Genomic DNA, 25,258 nt, shown 5'->3' on the forward strand with positions numbered 1-25,258 from the left:
CTGTGGGCATGGCATGGCTTGGTGGGTGTGGCTTGATAGGCATGGCAGGGGAAGGATACTGCAAAATCTCCATTCCCACCCTACTCCAGGAGAAGGATACTGTAACATTTCCATTCCCTTCCCACTTCTAGGGGAAAGTTACTGCCGGTTCTCTGAACTACTCAAAATTTCCGCTACTGGTTCTCCAGAACTGGTCAGAACCTGCTGAATACCATCTCTGGATCAGATGCCATATATTACTTCTTACTACATTGTGAGCATAATTGTAAATGCTCAAAGAAGAAGCATGTTCATCTTTCTGTTTTGGTTAAAGCTGAAAGAATACATGAAATCATATTTTCATCTAGTCCCCAGCATTTAATTATTTGGGGCTAACATGGTTTGCCATTGCATTTGGAAAATGTCCTATTAAATTACCCTTAATTTCCCTACTGTATATTGCTTTTACTTATAAGTTTTGCTAGACAAAAAAGTCACATGAACACATTATACACAAACCATAGAACAGTTTGTCATTTACTTTCTGCCTGTCACAAAAAACCAAAAGCCTCCAAGATAGGTGATGATGATATCATGGGACCACATTCATTTTTCTTTGTAAGCAATTTACTTTTCAGGAATCAACTGAAAAACAGCCATCTGGAGGCTTCTAATGTTAGAATGCGGTGAACTATGTCCTGAACTTTTCCCTTTTTGATATTACAGGTGACAGGGCATATCTATGTGTGAAAAATGAAGTCTGTGGTTTCCTTCCTGGACCAAAGTTAGGAAGAGCTCAACCATACATTCACAAAATAGGAAATCTTCCACAAGGTCAGTACATTCTATATTTGTGACCATTGGTGGGTAACTGCAAACATCATAGGCCTTTTTATTGTTTTGTATTTGGTTTGATTTTTTAAAATGTTTATCCTGAAGAATGTTATATATTTTATAACATTGAATGTTATGTTATATTTTGAACGTTATATATTTTATATTTTTCCTGTCCTATTTATTAATTGCATTTTTCTTCCCTCCTTCTCTACCAACAGTTGGAAGTTTACAATTAGACACTAAACATGTATAATACATTAATAACATTGATTATAAAAAAATAAAATGATTATTACATTAACTAATAACTGACAAGAAGAATACAAATAAAAAAGATGGCAAAAATTATTCATTGAACACTAAATGTTTTTGGAAACTTCTAATGTTTTGGTTACTGGGTGAACTAAAATAATAAAACAAAATCAGCAGCCATTCCCTCTACTTCATTCACTTTTTTTCTTAAAGAAAAATAATGCTTTAAGAAAGAGAAGATTACAATAATTATCCAATTATTTTGATTAGTACAGCTTTACTTTTGATTAGTACAGCTTGCAAGCTCAGATGTCATTCCATTCTTAGTTTAAAACATATCTGTCAGGAGGAAGAAAGCCGCAACAGGAACCAATCAAGATATTCAGCAGCAGGACCAGGTCAGGGTCTAATTCAGTGTTTCTCAACTCTGGCAATTTTAAGATTTCAACTCCCAGAATTCCACAGGTAGCATTCTGATAATTGAAGCGCACACATATTAAAGTAGCCAAGTTTGACAAACACTGATCTAGATGTATTTTGTGCTTCTAGGCATCCAATGCCAATGTGATCAAAATAGTAAATATTTACAAAGACTTTGATAATAAACACTGGTTTCTGTCACTTAGGCTGCTTTTACAGGCACATATGCAATTCAAGCCCTTTTCGGATCCACTGGCAATAGTACACCCATAAGCTGTGCTTTATTTTCTACTTTTGTTTCTCATTCTATTGGATAAGCTCCCACTATTCATGGGTTGCTTGCAATCATTTTGGAAAGAAGCAACCCAAGCCCAGAAACCAAATACTTAACACTGTTTATTCCAGAAAATGTTGGGGGAAAGTGTCCACAGAAGGTTGCCCTTTCTTTCCCTGACTTCTCTGTATGTGGCAATCTACCAAGCATTGGAAATGTGAGCTGGTTCTCCAAAGAAAGAACGAAGCCACATATCTAGCCTGGGATTGCTTTTATTCACCTTTGCCTTTTATGAAGTCTAGGATAGTAAAAACAACATTAACTGGGATTTCTTTGGTTTAACCAAGTTTAATATCACTTTGTATTCCTGCTTAGTACAAAGCTGGCTCCGGATATTGTAGTAGAATTTGGCCAACTTGTAGCTGAGATTAAAATTAGGCTACATGACTGAAGCATGGTATGCAGCAAATGTAAAAATAAACAGAATGTTATCAGGACTGTTCTTGTAGCAACATGCAGATTGTTTTGATAAGAAGCAACTTCATGGAAGCTCATTTTCTTAAAGAGACAAATTAATTCCTCTCTGACCAAGGAGCTCAAATGTCACCTGTAAACTAAGCTTGTGGTATTTTATGTTGCCTTGAAGAAGACTGAAGGAATCATTGGGGGATTTATTATTAAAGAAGCAGGCCTTCCAAATGGGAAAAGTGCCTCTCGATTCCACAGCTCTAAAAATGAAGCACAGGAGGTGAGTTGTTTTAACTTTTAAAATGCAAGTAGAAGGATGACCATGCCATGCTCTGTTTCAAACACCTTCAAAGTAAAGTCCTCTATTTGGAGGAATTGTCTGTTTGAAGGACTATCTGCTTTAAATCCAGAAAGCAGAACAGGGACTTTGAGATTATCAACAGATAGCATTAGGGCAACAGACTGAGCAGGAGCAGATGTCAATTGCAACTAAACTGTTTCTGAACTGTATCTTTATAAACTGCATTTATATTTGGGTGCATCTTTGTGTGAATAACATGTTGCATTTTTGAATCAGCAGAAGAGTTTATAGCAGAGCTATGCAATAGAAATCTACCCCATTAGCATCCCACCTTTTTTTCTCTCAACCCTGAAAGGGGATAAAAAAGAGGTTCAGGAAAAATGTAAAAAAAGGGCATCTTTCTTAATTCTTTGTGATTGCTTTTGGAAGACTTTTTCCAGCAAAGAAGGCTTAAAGCATTTGGGGCTTTTTAGTTTAGGATACAATTGAACCATAACATTGAAACTTATACTAACTTGGACCAGTGGTGGGATTCATTTTTTTTTTACTACCGGTTCTATGGCTTGGTGGGCGTGGCAAGGGAAGGATACTGTAAAATCTCCAGTCAGAGGTGGTATTTGTCGGTTCTCTGAACTCCTCAAAATTTCCGCTACGATTCTCCAGAACTGGTCAGAACCTGCTGAATACCACTCCTGACCTGGACCTATGCAACATTGCCTTACAGGTTTCGGACAAGAATGTGTTTGAAACTTATAATAACAGTGACAGAAATTGAATATGGACTTTTTCTGAATCAAATCACACACAATGCCTGAACTATATCTTTTATGTCTGCAAGATGAAAGAAGTGATTTGATTAAATAAATGTTAAGAGCCATCCCAATTGTAGGATTCAGGGAGAGTACAAAATGTACATAAAAACAGGTAGAACTGTACCATCATAATTGCCATTTTAACTTTTTCAACCATAGTTTTGTGCACACCTCTGTTAGGACTTGTAAAGTAATTTCAAAAATGTGATATAAATGTGCTAAAATCATTTTCCTGAATAGGAGCATCGGTACAATTTTCTTATGAGGGAAAGATGAAAACACTTTTTAAAAATTTCAAGTTAATTTCTCAAATAAAAAACTACAAAAGCTCAAATTCTCTATTCTCCACTCCCCCCACTCCTAGTTCATGAGAGAGAGGGAGAGAGAGAGAGAATGAGAGAGAGAGGGGGCGGGGGGAGAGAGTGTTAGTTTGAGGTACATCTATATTGCCTCTGTTTTCATTCTCTGATTTCTTCAAAATACTTTGAAATTCATCTGCTGTCATTTTCAGAACTACCAACCTGTGAGAGGAATACTGGAGTCCTAGTGGACGATAATTTAAACATGAGCCAGCAGTGTGCAGCCGCCGCCAAAAAAGCTAATACAATTCTCAGTTATATAAACAGAGGCATAGAATTAAATCCCTTTAAGTATTAGTACTGCTTTATAAATCCTTAGTAAGACCACATGTAGAATACTGCATCTGTTTTAGTCACATTACAAAAAAGCTGTCAAAACTTTGGAAAAAGTGCAAAGAAGAGCAACTAAGATGATTAAGGGCCTGGAGACAAAAAAACATATGAAGAACAGTTGCAGAAATTATGTATGGCTAGTCTAGAGAAAAGGACTAGGAGTGACATGAGAACAGTATTCCAGTATTTGAAAGGCTGCCACAAAGAAGAAGGGGGTCAACTTATTTCCCGAAGCACCAGAAGGCAGGACAAGAAACAACGGATGGAAACTAACCAAGGAGAGAAGCAACCTAAAACTAAGAAGAAATTTCCTAACAGTGAGATCAATTAACCAGTGGAACAGCTTGCCTTTGAGGTCTTCTAGTCCAACCTCCTGCTCAAGCAGGAGATCCTATACCCTTTCAGAGAGGTGGCTGTCCAATCTTTTCTTAAAAACCTCCAGTGACGAAGCACCTGCAATTTCCAAAGGTCCCTCCTAGCTCTATTCCAATTAAACTAGGGGACAAAGCTGCAAATAATGGCACAAAAAAAAGAGGACATGGTTTAAACTGTGATATGAGATGCTCTGCAGGTCATCTGAAAATAAAAAGGCCAAGCCATCAAATGATGCCAGGAGATCACAAGAGTGGTGTTTATCAGGGAATTTGAAGAATGTGAAAAAGTCCTGTCTCTTAACTTTGTTTGCGATATCATGAATGCAATATAACTAAAGATGTGCAGTATCATATAGCTTATTATAACTATAAACTCAGGTGCTTTTAAAAAAGGGAAGAAATACAACAAAATCATTTGGGTTATGGGATTTTTTTTTCAGATGCAAGTGTTAAGATTTGATATTAGCATTTTCCTGGGACTTGTATGTGTGGTTGACCCATGTGGTGAACCACAACATGGCAGTTTGATTTCAGGAAAAAAAAACCTTGTTTCCACAATTATATCTTTTACTTACGGATGACAAGTATAAACACTGCACACATCAGATGCTTATAGGATGAAATGTTATTCAGAAAAAATAGTTTCTGACAGAAAAAAACAGCTCATTCACTTATCCATAGAACTTGCATAATTTTTTCATGAGATTAGCTAGAGTTTCTTTTTTTGGGGGGGAACAGAACAAATTCATTTTTAATAGTGATTGCAGCTTAGCTCTAAGGTAGGGGTGTCAAACTCGCAACCCATGGGCCGGATGTGTCATGCACTGGCCACGCCCACCTCCGGTTTAGTGAAGGGGTTAAAAAGTCACAATATGTGATACATGATGACAAAGAGACTCCGTGAGTTTGACACACTTGTTCTAAGGGAAGAAAAACAATGTGAAAACTCAGCCTGGAAATATTGACAGGAACTTTTCTGCTTCTGTGTCAGCCCTTCATAGAGTCCTTCTATAGGTGGACAAAAATGCCAAATCCAGTCTAAAGAACAGGCTGATTGTACAACCAACCATAATTTAATAAATGTATATGCTGCAGAACTCCCAGTGACTCTACAGGCTATGTCTTATATAAGATTTCTTTAAAAAGGAGATGTTTATTTTTACACCCAGAATAACATTTTATATCAGAGTTCCCCAACCTATCTGGCTTTTTGGACTGATGGGAGGGGCAGGGAGGAGGGGATGGTTCCATATGAGCAGCATGCATGTGCGTGCATATGCACACAGTCCCATTTGCATAAGTGGCAGGCACACGCGCCTTCTTCTGGTGCAAATGGAGTGCATGCACTTGTCTACTGCTTGTGCATGTAGGGATCTATGTGTGCAAGCTCGCCTGCCACTTTTGCGGCCTGGTTCCGAACTGCTCAAAGCCTGCTCACGGCCCAAGGGTTGGAGACCCCTGTTCTGTCCACTAGGGGAGCTAATGATATGAGCAGCCATCAACAAAGTCAAGATGGCAGCTAGAACTGTATGAACGAAGCCCTGTCTTCTTTTTAAATGTGTGTTCCATACATAAGAAAGAGACGACCTTTGATTGCCTGATTGTGGCTGCAACGTGACTTTTTTTTAAAAATGCTTCCTCTGAACACTCCTGAATAGTGAATTTGGGAAATTTTATTTAGGTTAGAAGAAAAAAAAAGTTTTAAAAAGTTCTTTAATAAAGTGTTCAGCAGACCAGCCCAGCCCGGAGAACATGGAACACAAATCATTGCAACTCTTAGCACAAACTCTTTGAATGCCATGTGGTTGCTAGGCAGCATGTTAACAGAACTCTTAATTAGGTCTATAGTCTGAATTACCCTAGTTGTGCATTTTTAAAGCATGAAGGAAAAGAATCTGAATGTGATTTATTGCCACTGCTATTCCTACATTTCTCAGAAGTCCAGGCTATAGCTGCCACTGCCCATTTCCAGCTGTTGGTCTGCTGTTTCAAATCTGATTTTACCAATACCTTCTCAAATGTCTTTAAGAAAGTTTCCCCAAACAGAGCAAAGGAATAATTTCCCATGTAATTGTATTCAAAACAGTCAAAAATTTGCCCTTAACTAAACAACTATTGGCTTCCTGTTTTTAGATCATCCTCTCATTAAAAAGAAAAATGAACATGTTTGGAGCAGTGTTTTATTGGATTTGAAACAATAACAGTTTGCAACAAAATAAAATTTAGCCCTAGTGTTCAGAGAAACAGACCACAATAAATTAAACAGAAAAACAGACTTCACTAAAATCCATGTATAAAAAAGGAACATCAAAACATTAACGATTATAATTAATAACCAATATAGAATTCAGAGACAATAACCTAAATGAAAGGAACCAAGCCCAAGCTCATATATGCCTGTGGTTCCCAAACTCTGTGCTATAATGCCTTGGAGAGCCATAGGGAACTCAAATGGACACTGCAGGATGTTTTATTGTTTAAAAAAAAAATGGAATAATTACTGAGTTTGCTGCAGTGCCCTGGGGTGCCATGACACATAATTTGGGAACCGCTAAGAGTGTCTTCAACTGAGAAGGTTTGAAAAACTCTGATATATGAAATCACCATTGTGCCATTGAGCCTTGGTGCATGATCATCTGTTCAAAAGTGACTCTAACCTTAAGGGAAATTCCCTTCCCATCCTCTTCATGCAGATACATGGTACCTGACTAATTGTGAGTAGAACATTTGATAGCATTCCATCACTTCCAGAGTACGGCTGATAAGTATGCGAACATGCCGCTATGAGGCTTGTTCGACTTGCACCTAACCATGCTACAAGCATGACTTGGCAACATGTTTTTGCTACTGAGCCTCCATGAACTTCCTGCCATCTCCTCCCCAGACAATGAATGAGATAGGCTTTAGCTGTATTATGGCTTTTCTCTTCAGGCAGACAAAGAAAATAAGTTAACAGTAGCTGTAAAGTATATGCAGGCAGATCTGGTCACTGTTCACTTGCCACGTTCTGCTCTATAGTTGTAATGCTGTATCCAAATCATGCAAAAACATGAGACTGCTCAACCAGCAGTACTAAAAGACACACTCTGCGAGAGAGATGGGTAGTATCTACATTTGATAAATAAAATAAAACAAATGCTTTAATGCTACGGCTAGATTGGTTTAGTGTAGTATTTCCAAACCTTGGCTACTTTCCACAGTATGGATTGCTAACTGGGCAATTCTTGGTACTGAAAGGAGGTTGCTAAGGTGGAGAAACATTGGCTTATTGCTAGCTTGAAATAGTGAAAGTGTGAAATGAGAGGCCTGGCACTTTCCATCCCCATGGTTGCAAAATAAGCACGAAGGAATCAAATTCAGCATTTCTTAGTCCATCTTTTTTTCTGGTTTGTTTTTGTTTGTTGAATTGCTTCGTTATTGCATTATTATTATTGCTTTTAGCCACCCAGAGTTGTATCTCACAAAATGGGCAGCCATATAAATCTTTTAAATAAATAAATATCAAGAAAGGAAAGCCCAGAGAGCTAAATCTTAGTTAAAACCATTGTTTGTTCTAAATTCAATCTCTTTGGTTTTTTAAAAGCTCTGTCCAGCTTAGGTCATGACAGAATGGGGTACAAAGCAGGAGCACAGAAAGAAACTTAGATACAGCAAGCAAAGTCTCGGGCCAAACCTGACCCATTCCTGCTATAGTGTCATACTCTAATAGGTGGGGGTTCTTCCTGCTGGCTGAGGACCTGAAGAAGAGGGAGGCACAGGCAAAACTAGAACAATGCCCTTCAATCTTGAATCACAAAAGGAGTAACCGAGGTAAGATGGGAATCAACAGTGGGGTCAGCAGATCCATATCGATAATAGTTTTCTGTCATTTTGAGGATGGAGGAATACTGCAGGATTTTTACTTTAAGAGTGAGACTGTCTGCAAAGAAGTGTGAGAAAGTTTTACAATAAATTTTCCACCCACGCTGCAACACTAGAACTTTGAGTAATATGGAGAATTTAAAAAGCCACATCCCTCCACTTGTAATGACAACAGCCTGTCCTTCCCTGCTCCCTGCTGCTGCTATAGAGGAATAGTTCTTGCTTGCTTTCTCTTCCACCACATTATCTTCCCCGTCACCACACCATCACTGCACCAACACAAGGGAAAGCCCCTTTTTTCTGATGGCTGATGGGGAAAAACCATGCTTGCAAATTTACAATGCACCACCACAAGATTGCAAATGGTATCGTGCAATGGGTGAAGCCTGACAGCATACCATCTGATTGGTAATTATGCTTGTAGTTATTACCTGATTGTAGTTCTTACCTGTATAATTGATAAAGGTTATTCACTTTAAAGTTCAGTCAAAGCAGTGGAAGAAGCAAGTAATTGATGTACAATAAATACTAAGGCTTGATAGTAGGGCAAATTTTGCATAGACTTCAGAAGTGTTGCTTAAGGTTCACCCCTAGTGTAGTATCTCAGTTCCCCTCCCTTGGACACCATTTTAAGATTGCTCTGGATTTCCTAGTCTGCTTATAAAGATTTACAAATCAAAGTATTTGATTAATTCTCCCCTATTCCCACCCGAGCAACTTGTGTAAATTGGAGAGATTTAAACTTGTTTTTTTGCCTAGACAAAAACTCAGTTTGCCTTAACTAAAGCAGCGTTATAAATAATACACAGGATGCATTTACATGTGTGAAACTTTGCAGGAAGAAATTATGGTTTCTAACCAGCAAGGCCATAGCTGAGATTTAAGAAAGTTGAAATTGACACATTTGGGAGATGCCCATCTTTCCAAGATTGAGATAGAAGTTAAACTAGAACCCTTTTTTCCAGACATGAAGACTGGATATTTTTAATTAGGGAGATTCTTTCTCCAACCCATAGTCTAAAGTAATACAGACAAAATATAGTTTCGTGGTTTCAATGAAAACTCATAATTTTTGAAGGTAGAATTATAATTTTTAACTAGTGTAGATATTGTATGTTTTTAAATATGTATGCGTAATAAAAATCAAAAGGATAGTGTTTCACAGTAAATAATATCAGGCTACCCTTTCAGTGGTAAAGGAAGCATATCTTGACAGGAAAAATGCATCATTTCCTCCTGAGACTGATTTTTTACTTTAAACAATTTGTTTTTATCCAGAGGTTCTGTGGCTTTACTGACACTTTTTGTTTTCACAGATACCCAATATGAAGTTTTATTTATGTGTTGGAATAATAACTAAAAGTTTCCTTGGAATAAATAAGAATACTCAAATGGAGCAGAAAAAAAAGTTTGGTGGCATCTTAAATACTTACAACCAAATAAGGTAAATGCTGGGCTCCTGAAAATTTATTCCAAAGTATTCAAATTATGGGATGCATATTATTTGAATGGGGTTCATGTTGTAAAGTAGGGAGTAATCTCTTGCGCTTGTTTCAGTTTCCACAAGCAAATTCTCTGCTTTGACGCTGCTAACTTTTTAAGAGGAGGAACTCAAGGTTTCATACTTTGATTCTTCATTTTCCCCAATCATGGAATTGCATTTTGGAATAAAAGAGCTACTGTAGGCTCCAAATATGATATTGTTGAGTTATGCTAGTTTTGATCAAAGGTATTTGCTTGGATATACCATGTTTCCCTGAAAATAAGACCTGTCTTATATTTTTTTTGCCACCAAAAAAGGCACCAGGTCTTATTTTGGGGAGATGTCATCCACTGACTAACCTCACTTGCATTCGTCACCTCCAGCCTCCTTTTTGCTGTCAGAGGCCTTTAGGAATATCTTCTTCTGTGCTGGCAAGGCTTTCCTGAAGGCCTCTGCAGCTGATAACAGAGCTCCAGATTGATCTGGAACTTTGTTATCAGCTACAGAGGCCTTCAGGAAAGCCTTGCCAGCCTTGCTGGCTGCAGAAGAAATGGGCCAGCAAGGCAGGTGTTGAGGTGGTGCGAGACCTGGCTACAACTGTCCAAAGGTAAGTAGTAGGGCAGCGCCAACCCTCCATCCCCACCCTACCTTAATTTTTACCTGTCCACTCTGGAGTGGGCGGGATCTTAATTAGAGCTTATTTTGGGAGTAGAGTTTACATTGGGTGCACATGTAAAAATCAAGCTAGGACTTACTTTCAGAGTAGGTCGTATTTTTGTTTTCATTCGAATGTATTTTCCCATTTGGAAACTTACAAACACAAAGAAAAGAGTTGCAAATGGGGCAAAAGGCCAGGAAATCATTTTAATGAATGGTGATTTTTTTAAGCACAACTGGTTAAATCTCTTTTCCTTTAAAAATATCTGTGTAGACCAGTATTTTTCAGCTTTAGCAACATTAATCTGTGTGAACCAGAATTTACAAGACATCATAATGGGGATTATCAGTAAAAAAAAATGCTGTGTATATTTTAAGAAATACATAATGCTTTTGTAGTCCTCCAAATAAAAGGTTTTGCATACCTCTTGAAACTTTTCCAAATGCACTGCCACTTGCTATTTATATGTCCAAGATAGTAAAAGGCAGTCTCAGATACAGATAAACCAATCTCCAAAAAACAAAACAAAACCTGAAAAAAAAAAGGAGGCAAAACAGGTTCAAACAGGTTTCAGAAGGACCTGGAGCAAATAGTAAGGATGGCATATATGGAATGGGAGGAGAACAAAGGAATACAGTGACTCCAAACTTGCTTAAAAAGCTGGTTCATATTGTATATGGACTGTTTAGGAAGATAGAAATGGGTCCATTTTCTTCTGCATTATTGACTTTAAAAGTCTTCTTCAGATTTTAGAAGACTTCTTCAGGCTCCAAGCATATTGGAATACAACCACCTTATCCACAGCACATTGACTTAAGGTGACTACCCAATAATAGTATGAAAGATGACCATCTACCCTGACAAAGCTAAAGGCTGCAAGATGGGGAAAGTTGATCTAACTAGTTGATTTATGTAGGGTAAAAGCAGAATTCCTTTTGTTTTAATCACCTGGCCTAAAAATGAGGAAAATTGAAGGCAAAGCAGGGACTCATATTCTACCATTGAATGAGAACCAATCTCTTCCATTTGAAGCTGAATAAATAGTTGCCATAGCAAGACTTTTTTCAGCATCCTGACAATTATAAGGCCTTCTGTCCTCTGGATTGGGTACACATGTTCTTCCACTGCTACTTGAGAAATATTTCTGCCAGCAGAAGTTGGTTTAATGAATTGTCTACTTCACAGTTTTTTTCCCCAATAGAAATTTCAAATTTAATTAATTTTTTTCCATGGCTGGAAAAACAACCAGAGCACAATCAATAGAAGCAGGAGGAGGCAACTGAAAATGTTAATCAGGAAAATCTGAAATTTTATAGCATAGCATTTTGATATATTTTTAAAAAATGATCAATAGCTGCTGCCTTTTCAAACAACGTATAAAAGAGAAACTCCTGATGTTTGGAATCTTGTGTCAGTTTCTCATTTAGTGATTAACAACATTTTAAATTGGAAACTTGACATTTAAAGGATGTGAGATGTAAATCAGGCCAAGATCTGGCTTTAATCACTATTTGGGCATGTTTCTCTTTTTAGTCTAATGAAGTTGTAGAATTGGCAATTGGAGCCCATGAGAGTAGATTCAGATATGCGTTTTGCAAATTTCCTGAATTGGCATCACTGTGTAGGGTCTGATTCTATGACCGTTTTTCTCCCCTCTCTTCCTTCTCTGCCCTTTTCCTCTGCACTTTTCTTTTCCTCCCTCCTCCACTTGCTTTTTGTCTCACTCAAAATGAATGCATAAAAATAGAAGGGTCTTTTGATTCATATGGTGTCAATACACAAACTAGTGGGGTGGCAGAAAGCAAGATCAAACTGAACTAGAAGCTATTTAAGACCAGCCAGTATCTCTTTTTCCACAAGAGCAATCTCCTAACACTAGGGTTTTATAGAATTTTTGGAAATTTCCTCTGGACTAATGTCAACATTTTAAAAGCATTGTTCCATGTGTTTGAGGGCTGCTTAAAATTTTCCTCTCAATAAAACAGGGCAAAAAAGTGTTTGGCAGTAATATTGCATATATTTTATGCAAATATGTAAGTGCACATTTAGAAATAATAACTCTGAATAAAATATATATAATAAAGGAAAATATTTGCAGCTCAGGATTGAAATGAGGGGTCCTTGGTTCTTTCTCAGCTTGGTTGTTTTCTTGCAGATGTTTTATTATCTAAACAGTTCTGATGGTTTATGGGCCAGTGCACTGATGATGTTACCTAGCTTGGGTAATGAAACTTCTGTAAGAAAACAACCAAGTTCAGAGAGCAGCATCAAGGACCCCTCATATACAATATACTTCCAGTAATGGGAAGATTCCTTCTTACCTCTGTTCATAGGGTTTAGAAAGCTACTGAGTTTATTTTGAACTAGTGTACGCAGATCCTGCCATGGACTTTATAGAGATATCTAATGGATCAGTGAAGAAGTGTCTGTTAGACAAATTTACTGTTTGTACCTTGTAATATGATTTCCTCCCACGCACATCCCATACATATATGAGATCTCATGAGCTGTGCAAGAAAAACATATTCTTTTAATTCTGAAATATAATTTTCTATGTTTCTGAAATTGCATTGTGGCAATCACTGGGCTTTTCTGTCATCTTCACCCTCTTATTTCTTTTTCTATAAAGTTGGGGCAACAATATTGTAACTTGGAGATTAGTTTTTCTAAATGTATTACCTTGATATTAAAAATATAGCTGTAACCAACTAACTGTTAGTTTAACATAATCTTATATTTAATATAATCTGGAAGCTAACTAATAATGAATTGCAATGTTATGAATTGGCTTTCTGAAATTACTTCTCCCTGAGTTCATTCATTTGCTTAGATGTTATCTGATTTTTCTATACCAAATCTTATTCTGTTAGCCACAATAGCTAAATTAAACCTCCATATCTAATATAATATTACTGGAAGTACAGTATATACTACATGATGTGGAGACACTTGGCCCATAGAATCACCAAGAGTCAGACACGATAAAATGGATGACATCAACATCATCATATATTACATGTTGTGGAATCAAGTTATCTCTCCTTGGAAACCTGAAGCACTGCAGCATCTGGCTGATGGCTAGTGAAAATCATGCTGCCTCCATACAGAAAGAATGGCCCTCATTTTCCTTTGGTTCCTCTGGCACTGTCCTAGGTATTGTAGGATTGCCCATCAGTCTAACCCTAACCCTAACCCTTACTTAGATCACTGAGCAGACTCCAAATTAACCCAATTTAAAGAATCACCATCAAATGTCTATTAAAATTCTACTTGAAGACATTTTGGGAAAAGAAAACCACCATTGGCTTCTAATTCCAAAGCCTCATTACGGTTAGGAAGGTTTTGTAATATGCATTTGAAACTGGCGTGCTGGAGTGATAGAAAACAATATCCTTTCAGATATTTTAAGAATACTGTCATATTATACTAAGTTCACTCAAGAAGATAGATCCTAACAATAATGAAGAGTGGGTTATTTGGATGGTATAATACTATTGATGCAACTTAAAATAACATTTGGTTTTTCTGCATCTATATTAGATTACAAACTCATATTCAGCTTGTGATCAAGTACAATTCCAAAATTCTTCTCACAAGCACTATAACAAACCAGATATTAATATCTCACACTTGTACAATTGATTTCTTTTCCCAGATGAAGAACATTTATCTCTGTTAAGTTTCATTCTGTTATTTACAGTTCATATCTTTGATCTTTTCCAATCATTTTATTGTTTCCTCATCTTGCTGCTTATTGGCTAGTGCAACCTATTTTATCTCATCTGGTAAAATGTGAAAAGCATTCCATCCACTTTGTTGCTCAAGCCTTCAGTAAGAAAATACTGAAGCCCAGTATCGGTATGCTCCACTAATACCTTCCGTCAATGCAATAAAGAACCTTGATGAGCATTCTTTATTTGCACTGGCACATCATACCAGATTGAGCTGAAATAAGATTGAGTAATTTGTAGCTCAGCTTTTTGGAAGCAACACAACCATTGTTGCAACAATAAAATATAATTTATTTCTGTCCATAGCAAGCTATGTGAACTCAGGAATTAAGATTTCTGACCTGAATTTAGGTCTTAGCTTGTTATATGCATCTATCATTTGAGTATAGTTTTTAAGTCAATCATGGATCCACATACCTGTCATGCTATCTAGTTCCCCTGAAATAGGTTATTAATCATAGATCCCGGGGTATCTTACCAATGGTTTAAAAAGATCCAGATAGATTAAGACAATCTCATAACTAGCAAGGATGTTTTGATAACATTTCCTAGGAAACTGCCCCTTCACTATAGTCTATCACACCACCACCCCCTTTGTAGGAACAATTAATTACAGTGTTATCTGACCCTGGCAAAATGACTGTGATGATCTAAACCTCACAAAATAGTGTGATGTTGTGGCAAAGTGATGGTGATCATTTACAATATCTGATGTGTATCAGAGAACCTCTGAAAGCTAGTAAGATTTTATAGATGATAATTGCTGATCTACCTCTCCATTCCTATCCTGGGCTTGTGGTAAGTGCCATATTTGAAACTGAGGTGGTCATATCTCCAAAAGGAGTAGTATTCAGCAGGTTCTGACCAGTTCTAGAGAACTGGTAGGAGAAATTTTGAGTAGTTTGCAGAACCGGCAAATGCCACCTCTGACTGGAGATTGTACAGTATCCTTCCCCAGCTACGCCCACCAAGCCACGCCCACAGGACCAGTAGTAAATTTTTTTGAATCCCACCACTGGAGAAACTCTAGGTCTACCTAGGTCTCAGTTGTACATGGAAGGATGGCTACCAGCCTGGTAGTCAATAACAATAGCTGGAACTCAAGGATGTCATGAATCCAATGATCTGGCCCTGGAGATGAATATTGAGAACTGAAGAGTAGGACAGGTCTTAGCCACTGACTCCACCATTCCCATCAGTAGGTTTAACTTGCTAATACTGTATATCTTCCTGTGCTAGATGGAATTTCCTATATTCTCCTTTTGACTTCCACTCCTGCCATTCTCTCTTAAGCCATAAATTACATCCAACCATTCTTGCTGTTACTCTTGCTCTAAATTGTACAGTGATGACTTGTTTCTGCCTTCAGATCCCTGGCAACCTAGGCTAAAATATAGTTGTGGACAACCAACCATCCATACCCACCCACTCACACTTTCTCCCCCTCTATTCTCTAGCCTCTACACAGACACAATCTGGAGCAAAGTGCAGATCACATCAAGGTCAGTTCATTCCATATAGCCCAGAGATAGGTGGGGAGATATGGAGGAAAGTTGAATGGGACAGATGCAGCAGTTGTGGGGTTTGGTTCCCTTAACCTGCTCCTGCCACCCCAGATCTCACCAGGTGCGCCTTAGGAACAAAAATTCCTGATGTCCAAAGTTTATTGATGATCCTCGGTCAGGACATACAATATGTTATGCCCCTGCGTTATCACACAATAGGCACACAATATATTTCACTTTCAAATTCATATAAAATTATCTCAAAATTCACTTAAATGTTCAGCTGAACCCCATTAACCAAACTTTTCTGGACACTACTCTACAGAATTCTACAGATATAATTATGAAAGTTGACCAAGAGGTGTATTTTTTTCCAATTTTTTACCATCTTTGCTCTTTATTCATTTTTTTGTTTTTAAATGTTTTTAACAATGTATAACCCCCCCCCCCTTCCCTGGGACTTTGGAATTTAATAAATAGCTTTTTAAATCCCATTTAAAATAGGAAAGATAGCACTGCATTTTAGAACTACTAACAAAGAAGTAAGAACTTCTGTCTTGGACTGTTTATTCTAATAAAGTTCCAAGTCTATTTTGTTTTTTAAACTTTCCATTAGCTTTTGCGTTTGTTTTGTTTTAAATAATAATATAGTCCTTGGAGCCCATGCACAATTCCTTTTAAGTTTTCAGTTTAACATTCTGCCTCTATTTCCTACAAGAAAAATGTTTTATATGAAAGCAAATTTAACCTTTTGAAAAAGTTCATCTACTGTTATGTTTGGTATTAGCTTTCAGGGAGAGGGAAAATGGAGTGGTCTTTTTTAGAATGGTATACCTTCTGTTTTCAATATTGAAGATGAAAAAAAAGGCATGCGTCAGAAATAAAATATTGTGCCAAAAGACTCTCTCTGCATGAATTCAGCATATGAGCAAATGAGTAAGTGGTTTAGAATAACTCTCCTTCCTCAAAGCCAAGAGCTGGGCTTGATGTATCCAGGAGCATGCTGGTAACAAATAACACATTAGATCCCTTGGCCATGAGAAAATGTCAAACTGTCCTTTGATAGATGGCTACGCTTATATAACTAGTGGAGTGCAGGAGAGAAGCATATGACCATTAAAGATTAATCCCACTGAAGGGAAAAGAAAGGCTGGATTGAGCTTTAATTAATTCCCTCCCCCCTGCTCTTGCTTAATTAGCTTTTTCATGGCTAATTTCATTGGCTCTTGGTTACTGAAGTCTAAGTATTATTATTTTTGTTCTGTGGATAGTGACACACCCAGTACCATTTTATAGTACTGTATGTATGCATGCTTACAACCCAACCCCCCCCATATCCTTTTAGTACGGAAGACAAACTAGATGTGTTATGCAATATGGATAGGTTACTGAATTGTTTTTCTTTAAATAGCATCTGTGAGCCACCAGCAATACATCCTGAAAGTGATTTGTAACCCTTTTAACCCATATTATAATGTGGGATAAACCCCATCTTCCAAGGTGCTATTAGCCCTGTGAAAATTTTCCCCCTCCCTGCTAGGTAAGAGCTGGATGAAGATGATGGACTTTTTGCCCAAAGGAGCCTCTTGACTTTGCCCTCAAATGTATTCACATCCATTCATAGAAGAGAGAAACTATTTCAATACTATGTTTTAGTGGAAAACATATGCTTAATTTTTCAAGTAAAAACTAAAAGCCTCTTTCAGGAAACTTGTGGGAACTTGTTTTCAATGAGCATTGCATGTCCCTACCTTTAGCATTATCCTGGCATTTATATTTCATTAATGTGTCCTCTTCAATTAATATGTAAATGAATGAAATCTGTAAGGGGCACAAGTGCTAAATCCAGAACTTCAGGAGGTGTGGTGAAGAGTTGTCTGCATGTTCACTGATTCTGCAAATGGAACTGTTTTTTGAGAAAGAAAATGCAGATATCAAAATAACTTCAGAAAAATATGGATATGCTGTAGCCTCAGATCAGCAATCCATGTCCTTAACTTCTCCTCTAGATTTTTCTACTTCATTATAATAGGTGGCAATTGGATGGTGAACCATTTGAACAGGTTAATTCCTTTGTATATTTGGGTGTAACTTTTTCCAAGACTGGATCTTGGGCCTGCCATCATCAATGGAGAACATTTAGAGCAAAAGCCCATTTGAATTTATTGCTCAAACTAAAAAACCATAGTTATCCAGGGTCCCTAGTCCCATTAATCAAGGTTTATAAGGTTACCACAATACTCTTGTATGGAGCAGAAATTTGGGGTCTTTACTCAACCACAGTCTTAGAACAAACAGTCCCAGCATTTGAGATGTATTTTGGGTGTAGACCCAAGAACATTTGCTGCAGCAGTTAAAGCTGAATTGGGAATTTATACAATTCAGGCATTATCTAAAATTAGAGCTTATAACTACTGGTGCAAAGTTAATGAAATGGAAACTGATAGACTACCCAAATTATGCCTACTAGAGCAAATAAAACTACAACCACAAATCTCCTGGATCATTAAACTAACAAATTTTGTAAGAAGCTGTGGTCTTCCTATCTCTTGTGTAACAGGAGAACAATCTAAAAAAAGAGTTGCCCAAAGAATTAAGGATATAGATGCACAAACTGATATAGCTATCCTTAGTAAGGTAGGTAAATTGAAATGGTTGAGTAAATATAAATGTACTTTTCAAGTAGATAGCTACTTGAAGTCACAAATCCCAAAACATCTTAGGGAGATATTCACAAGAGCGAGATTTGAACAGTTTGACACGATTAGATACGGGAGATTTCATGCAATACCGTACAATGAGCGTCTTTGCATTTGCGGAGCGGCAGAGGTAGAGGACCTGGCTCACATCCTATTTGACTGTTGCCTGTATAAGAGGATGAGAGACAGGTATCTTGGTCTATATATCAGATGAATGACCCATTGGGATACCCATATCAAAATAACTTACCTTACGTCCGGCCAGAACTTGAAAATAATATTTAAAGTAGCACAGTATTTAAACAAAATGATTTGGTTGAGATCTGCATATGTGGGATTGATTGGGGTAGATTGAAAGGGCGACTCCGAAATATAATGTTATTATATTTTATCTATATCTTAAATTATTGTACATTATTATAATTTTATATTGGATTGTATTTTATTACTATTTCATCTTAAATCGTATTTTGTCTAGATTCCACTTTAAATTGTATTTTATCAAGTTCCATTTTAAATAGGATTTTATCAAATTTCATATTGAATTGCTTTTATTAAATTTTAGTAACAAATTGTTGCTGGAACTTTGTACTTTGATATGGCCCAAGGGCTAATCAATAAAGACTTATTATTACATCATTAGACATGAACTTGAAGATGAACTAAAAGCTTCAGTTTCATAATACGTCAATATACATGATTTTCCCTGATCTTTTTATAGTTGAAAAAAACCTAAGATTTCTAGTGGTTTAAGATCATGGTATTTAAAAGGATGTCTCTTCCATATATTGTTGTCCATATAGTAAGGTCATCCTCTTGAATGCAATTCTGAAAGCTGATCTGCAATAAATATCCTGATCTGCAATAAATATCTTCTTAGTAATCTCACCTGGATCTAGAAGACCTTCTTTGGAAGATTTGCCTGGTATCTTTGTTAGTATCTTTCCAATGTCAGGCAAAGAGGTTTTTAGTTTCACAGGCCTTTGTGAATATATTAATGTTTCAAAAATTTCATCCTGCACATGAGGTCTTTAAATGAACCTAACTTTTATATAAAATTGTTACACACACACACATTTTCCTGGAAAATACGACCTACCCTGAAAGTAAGTCCGAGCTTGATTTTTAAATAAGTCCTAATTAAGACCCCACCCACTCCAGGGTGCACAGGTAAAAATTAAGCTAAGGTGGGGATGAGAGGGGGTGGAGCTGCCATACTACTTTGTACTACTACTACCTTTGGAAGTTGCAGCCAGGCCTTGCACACCCTGACACCTGCTTTGCCGGCCCATTTCTTCTGCAGCCGGCAAGGCTGGCAAGGCCTTCAGGAAAGCCTTGCTGGTCGCAGAAGAAGTTCTTGAAGGCCCTGACAGTGAAAAGGAGGTCAGGGGTGATGTGCACACACACACACACACACACACACACACACACACGCTTTAGTTTTAAGAAATGCTCTACTGTGATTATAGTAGATTGCAAACTGCCCTGGAGTGATGCTGCTAATACAGATTTTTTAAAAAACTAATAGTTTTTCATGATCAGAACCACCCTTTCATTTTATATAAATGGGACACTTTTGCAGTGCAGTTTAAATGGTAATCTGGGACTTTTCTAAGAGACTGGATACAGTGCAGAAGAAAAACTCTCATATATTACTTTATTTTTTAAACAGGGATATAGTTGACAATCGTTTTATCATTTTATCTCACACACATGCACACAAACGCATGCACACACACCATAGTAGAAAAACAAGGTGATTCACTGCCTGAGAAACAATATCCAATTAGGACTGAATTAAAAAAAACAATGAACAAAAACGCCTGAGAAATATATTTAGTTCAGTAGGACTCTCTTCTAGGTAAGTAATTACAGGATTGCAGGATCATGTGGCAATATCATTCACTAAAGATAGCACTGGAGAATTGCTCTAGAAAGTTTTGCATATGTTTTAAAATTCATTCTGGTACTTGAGCATCAACAGTCACATCTTTGTTTCTATTGGTTACACATGTTTTGTTATAAATGTGATTAATGATTAACTTGGCCATGTTCATGCTTTGAAGCAGCAGATCTGTAGGTTGCATGTGACACATAATTCATTATATCTAGGAATGTATTTTATAGCATAGCAGGGCTTTCTCACGTTTCCATCCCTTAACTCTGCATATGCACAAGATCTGCATGGAGTTTCAGCCGCATCTCCATCTGGAATGGATCAGGAGATACCGCAGCCCAACAGTGATAGATGGCATGTGAACAAAACATTCAAAGTTGTTGTTGTCAAATACTGTAAACACTATGCTTAGATGGAATCAGTGATGTAAACCAGATCAGGCATTTATTTATCTCTATATTTAATAAACTCTATTGATAAATTCCAAATGGGCAGAAATAAAAATATTAAATTAATACTTTAAAAAAATCTAAGCCTGTGAGTCAAGAAAAATGGAATATTTTTGAATATCTTTTTGAATATCTGAAGAATAACAATATGGAGTATAATTAAATAAGAATGACCAGGATCCAACAAACACTTCTATGATTTGGTAAATATGTCCTGGGGCCATTTTTTTTGTATCTGAAAGGGTTCTCCTTGATTTTACTTTAAAAAAAAGGATTGAGCAGGGAATTTTGGGAAACGAGATATAAAACATTTGTTGATAAAATATCCTATTTTAAGATGGCTCATGATGACTCATTCAGCATTAAAAGAGCAATTGTTAAAGCATTAAAAGAGGGCAATTGTTTATTTGAAAGGAATCCAGGTCAAGTCAACTTTAACAATAAAGAAGGAGTCTAGACATTGTTCACTGAATAGGTGCAAATATCATAAGTTTTTCCACTCTGGGCAGGTACATTACTCCTGTTTTATTATTTTTAAAATAATAAAATAATAATTAATAATAAGCACCATGCCTAGAATGTCTCCAAAGACTTCCCTGTGTGCATTACATCTGCTATTTAGCAGCAACAGAGGAACAGCAACAGTGAAGAACAACACAATGATAATCCAGAATGATATTTCTCGACTTCAGCATTTTTTATGCTATCTGGACTTCAACTCTCAGAATTCACCAGCTAACCATTTCACTTTAAAGTTGCCAAGATTAAGAAACACTGATTCAGAAATAATGTACCCAACCACATTGCATGCATAATCTTATGGGTAAAAATAACCTTGCTGTTTGAACTGCAAGACATTTCAGGAGCTTCCTGTTCTATCTAAACCTTGTTTGAGCAATGAATTCTTTCTGACCTCTGGTATGTTCCAATCCTTGGTTTTTCTTTGTTCATGACCTTCAACTTGTTCCATGGTCTAGTCTTCTTGCTTGACATTCTGTTCCATCCTAAGCATGGCTTAGGTTCCCAAATCTTGATTCATTTCAGGCTGCTAATCATTGTTAGCTGGCTGCTTACTGCTGGAAAGTGCTGAACTAGAAAAACTTTAATTATTTGCATATTTCAGCAGAACTTCCAGTGTAGCTCATAAAAACATGCCAAATAATAAAATTAATACCCAACTCAGCATGGTAGTATGAAGTCCTTTCTTGTTACATTTACTTTTAGCATCTCTTTATAAGTGTATATAGAGACAAGGTAACTATAACATTTCTACCAGTTCACTTGATTAGGATCATTCCTTTTCAGTCTTTAGGCTTTGGGAGAAAAAGCTATTTTAAAAAAAGTTAAATTAATTACTATTCATAATGTAAATTGCTCTAGTCATGTTTCAAAACCACAAAGATTTACTGTTTTTAAACATTTATTGTTTATTCATCTGACAGAAGAGTTGTGGTCTACAAAAGGAAAAAAAAAAACACCTTCAGCACATAGGAAGAAAGCTGGTAATTATCTTGCATTATCTATAGTAGCAGTGCTTACGATGCAGACCAATAAGCAATTTCCCAAGATGCAAAGAATACCTCCCTATTCTTTTGAATGTTAGCCCAGTGAACTGTGGAATTTGTATAGCTCCCTATGATTTCTCCTAATCTTTTTAGGAGTCTGTTAAGCAGGACATGGAGCTGTGGTTATATCCTCTTCACTTCTCTCTTTGCTCTGGGTTTGATAGAAAGCCTTAAAGTAGGAACAATTCCTGCTCTAGTAACCTAGAGGTAGTTTCTGTGACTATCACTACTACAGCCACTGCCTCTTAAAATGTTTGGGTGATTTTTAGCTGAAACATGAAATCAGAAACAAACCGACAAAGGAAACAAGTCAAAATCTGAAAACCCATTTATTTTTACACACATATAAGCTAGAAAAGCACAGTCTAATTATGGTAGAAACAAACAGTTATGATGCCAATTCAAAAAACTCAAGAGCAAATGCCACTTCAGGTTTAATTCTAAGAATTTTTCGGTATGTTTTGCACGATGTGTTACCAAACTGTTAGGAGACAATGAACACCAAGTAGGTTTAGCATCACTTGATAAGTTCATACGTCACTACATTTTGTAAAAACATTTTTAAAAGATTATTTTTCCATTCTGGAACTTTAATTATTAGTGCTGTGATAATTCATAAATTGGAAGACAGATACTTGCGATCCATTAATAAGTATCGGTTGAATCAGTTGACCAAAAATCCTCCTCCAAGGATTTCCCAGATGCTGCCAACCTAATTATATTTAAAAGCTCTTATGAGTAAATGGGGACAAAGTTACAAAATGATTTTTTAGTGATTAAAAATATATTGAAGCAGATATGTGCAAATTGACTTAGCTCCAACCAACATCCAGTCAATGCTAATCATTATTCCCATCAATCACCCAAGGCATTCTTAAACAATAACAATGATAGATGGCTGCTTTTTAAAAAAAGATAAGCTGGAAGGAAGTGCTGTGGGAGGCTCAAGATGGTGGCAGAAAATCACATTGTCTTTTGGTGATTGTGACTAGTCATACCTGACATGAAAGACATTCTGATCAGTGTCCATGGCATGTTCCCAAAATTTCAAGTGCCTCATCCTGAAAGTGAATTGTCCTCAAAATTAAATGCACTTCCTTTTTTAATATACTTATAAGAAGTTTCAACTAAAAAGCAACAGTTCTGGATTCTGATAGCTTGTGATTTAACTCTGCGCTGCAGCTATGTCATTCTATTGTTACTTTAACATTTTAAGAATAATTAAAGTTCAGTTTGACTCTCTTCTGATATCATTGCTGGCTATCATTCAGATATTTTAAACTTTACTAAGACAATGAAAACACTTCTGTTAGAACTATTAAGCACTTCTATTTTTAAAAATTATTTGTTTGGTTGACCACCCACCAATTTCAACACTCTAAACAGAAAGTATAAACTGAAGGAAGTTCGTTTTTGTCACATTCAATGTATTTTAATTCACCCCTAAATTTTTTTATCCATATTACATTTTTCTCACTTTGTTCAATAGGCTCTGTATCAACAACTGCAAATGTGAACTGGGATGTATTGATCACTTGAAAGAAAAACCACTTGACCCATGTTGATTCCTGAACACATAAGCTAATAGAAAATATGAAAATACCTCTTTTATAAAACTGGGATTGATGGATGAACATACATACGATCAAATTTATAATACATGTACATCATAGACATTGACTAAAACAGAATGCTATGAGTTTGGAGGTATACATTGTTAAATGGAAAAAATAAAATATTTCATCTCTTCCTAGATAAATACAAAGTTGTTTTATAATTTATTCATTTTAGGATATTTATATTGTCACCTTTTCACACATGCTGATTTAAGGCAGTTTACAGGAATATAAAAACTATATATATATATATATATATATATATATATATATATATATATATATATATATATATATAGGATATGATAAATTAATAAAATAATATAATCTCCTACGCCCCCCACCCTGGCAATAGATCATCACAGGAGCCATTTAATGGGCTCCATCCTGCTCTGGGTTCCCCAGGCCCGCTGACAGAACCAGGTCTTCAGTGCTTTCTGGAAGTGTATTAGAGTGGGGGCCATTCTAATCTCTGGGGGGATGATGTTCCAGAGAGAGGGAGCCACTACAGAGAAGGCCCTTCTTCTGCGTCCAACCAGGTATATCTCTCACGAGGATGGACCTGCAAATTCCCTGTCTCCCTGCTCTGGTAGTTCAGGTAGATATGACCAGCAAGAGATGGTCCCCTCAGATTACCTGGTCCTGAGCCATGAAGGGCTTTAAAGGTGACAATCAGCACCTTGAATTGCACCTGGAAGCAAATCAGCAACCAATGCCACTCCTGCAGAAGAGATGATACATGTGTACACCGAGGTTTGCACAAAACCATGCACGCTGCTGCATTTTACACCAACTGGAGCTTCTGGATGCTTTTCAAGTGCAGCCTCATGTAGAGTACATTGCAATAGTCAAGAAGGGAAGTGACTAGGGCATAAGTGACCATGAGTAAGGATTGTTGGTCAAGGAAATGGCATAACTGGCACACAACCCACAGTTGCGCAAAGGCCCTCCTGGTCATGACCACAACCTGCTCTTCGAGCAGGAGTTGCAAGTCCAGGAGAACCTCCAGATTATACACAGCATCTGTTTAGGGTAGTGCCACCCCATCCAAGACCAAAGGTGGCAATTCTTCCTGAGCCAAAGAACCCCAAACCCAGAGCCATTCAGTCTTGTCAGGATTCAGTTTCAATCCATTGCTCCCCATCCAGCCCCTAACAGCCTCCAGGCACTGTGAGAGGGAGGACACAGCATCACTTAACTCACCACAGGCTGAGACATACAGCTGAGCATCATTAGCATATTGATGATATCTCAGTCCATGGTGACAGATGATCTCACCTAATGGCTTCATATAAATGTTGAACAGGAGCAGAGAGAATACAGAGTCCTGTGGGACCCCTCAAAGCAGCGGGTGAAGGCTGGATCTCTTCCCTCCTGTCAAAACT

At 37.0% G+C, this 25,258-nt stretch overlaps 2 long non-coding RNA genes across 2 annotated transcripts; both read left to right on the forward strand.

Annotated features, from left to right (window-relative positions):
- Positions 1-8,388: 8,388 nt before the first annotated feature.
- On the forward strand, positions 8,389-10,132 carry LOC148132771 (uncharacterized). The gene is made up of 3 exons (XR_015746911.1): positions 8,389-8,678; positions 9,587-9,714; positions 10,071-10,132. It is a non-coding gene; the product is annotated as an uncharacterized LOC148132771 (long non-coding RNA).
- Positions 10,133-10,208: 76 nt separating this feature from the next.
- LOC148132772 (uncharacterized) lies at positions 10,209-23,951 on the forward strand. Its single transcript, XR_015746907.1, has 3 exons — positions 10,209-10,360; positions 11,158-11,229; positions 23,747-23,951. It is a non-coding gene; the product is annotated as an uncharacterized LOC148132772 (long non-coding RNA).
- Positions 23,952-25,258: the final 1,307 nt, after the last annotated feature.

The sequence above is a fragment of the Notechis scutatus genome, chromosome 1, assembly GCF_049901735.1.
Source record: "Notechis scutatus isolate UNSWTSFEM ecotype Mainland chromosome 1, rNotScu1.2, whole genome shotgun sequence".
Taxonomy (NCBI): domain Eukaryota; kingdom Metazoa; phylum Chordata; class Lepidosauria; order Squamata; family Elapidae; genus Notechis; species Notechis scutatus.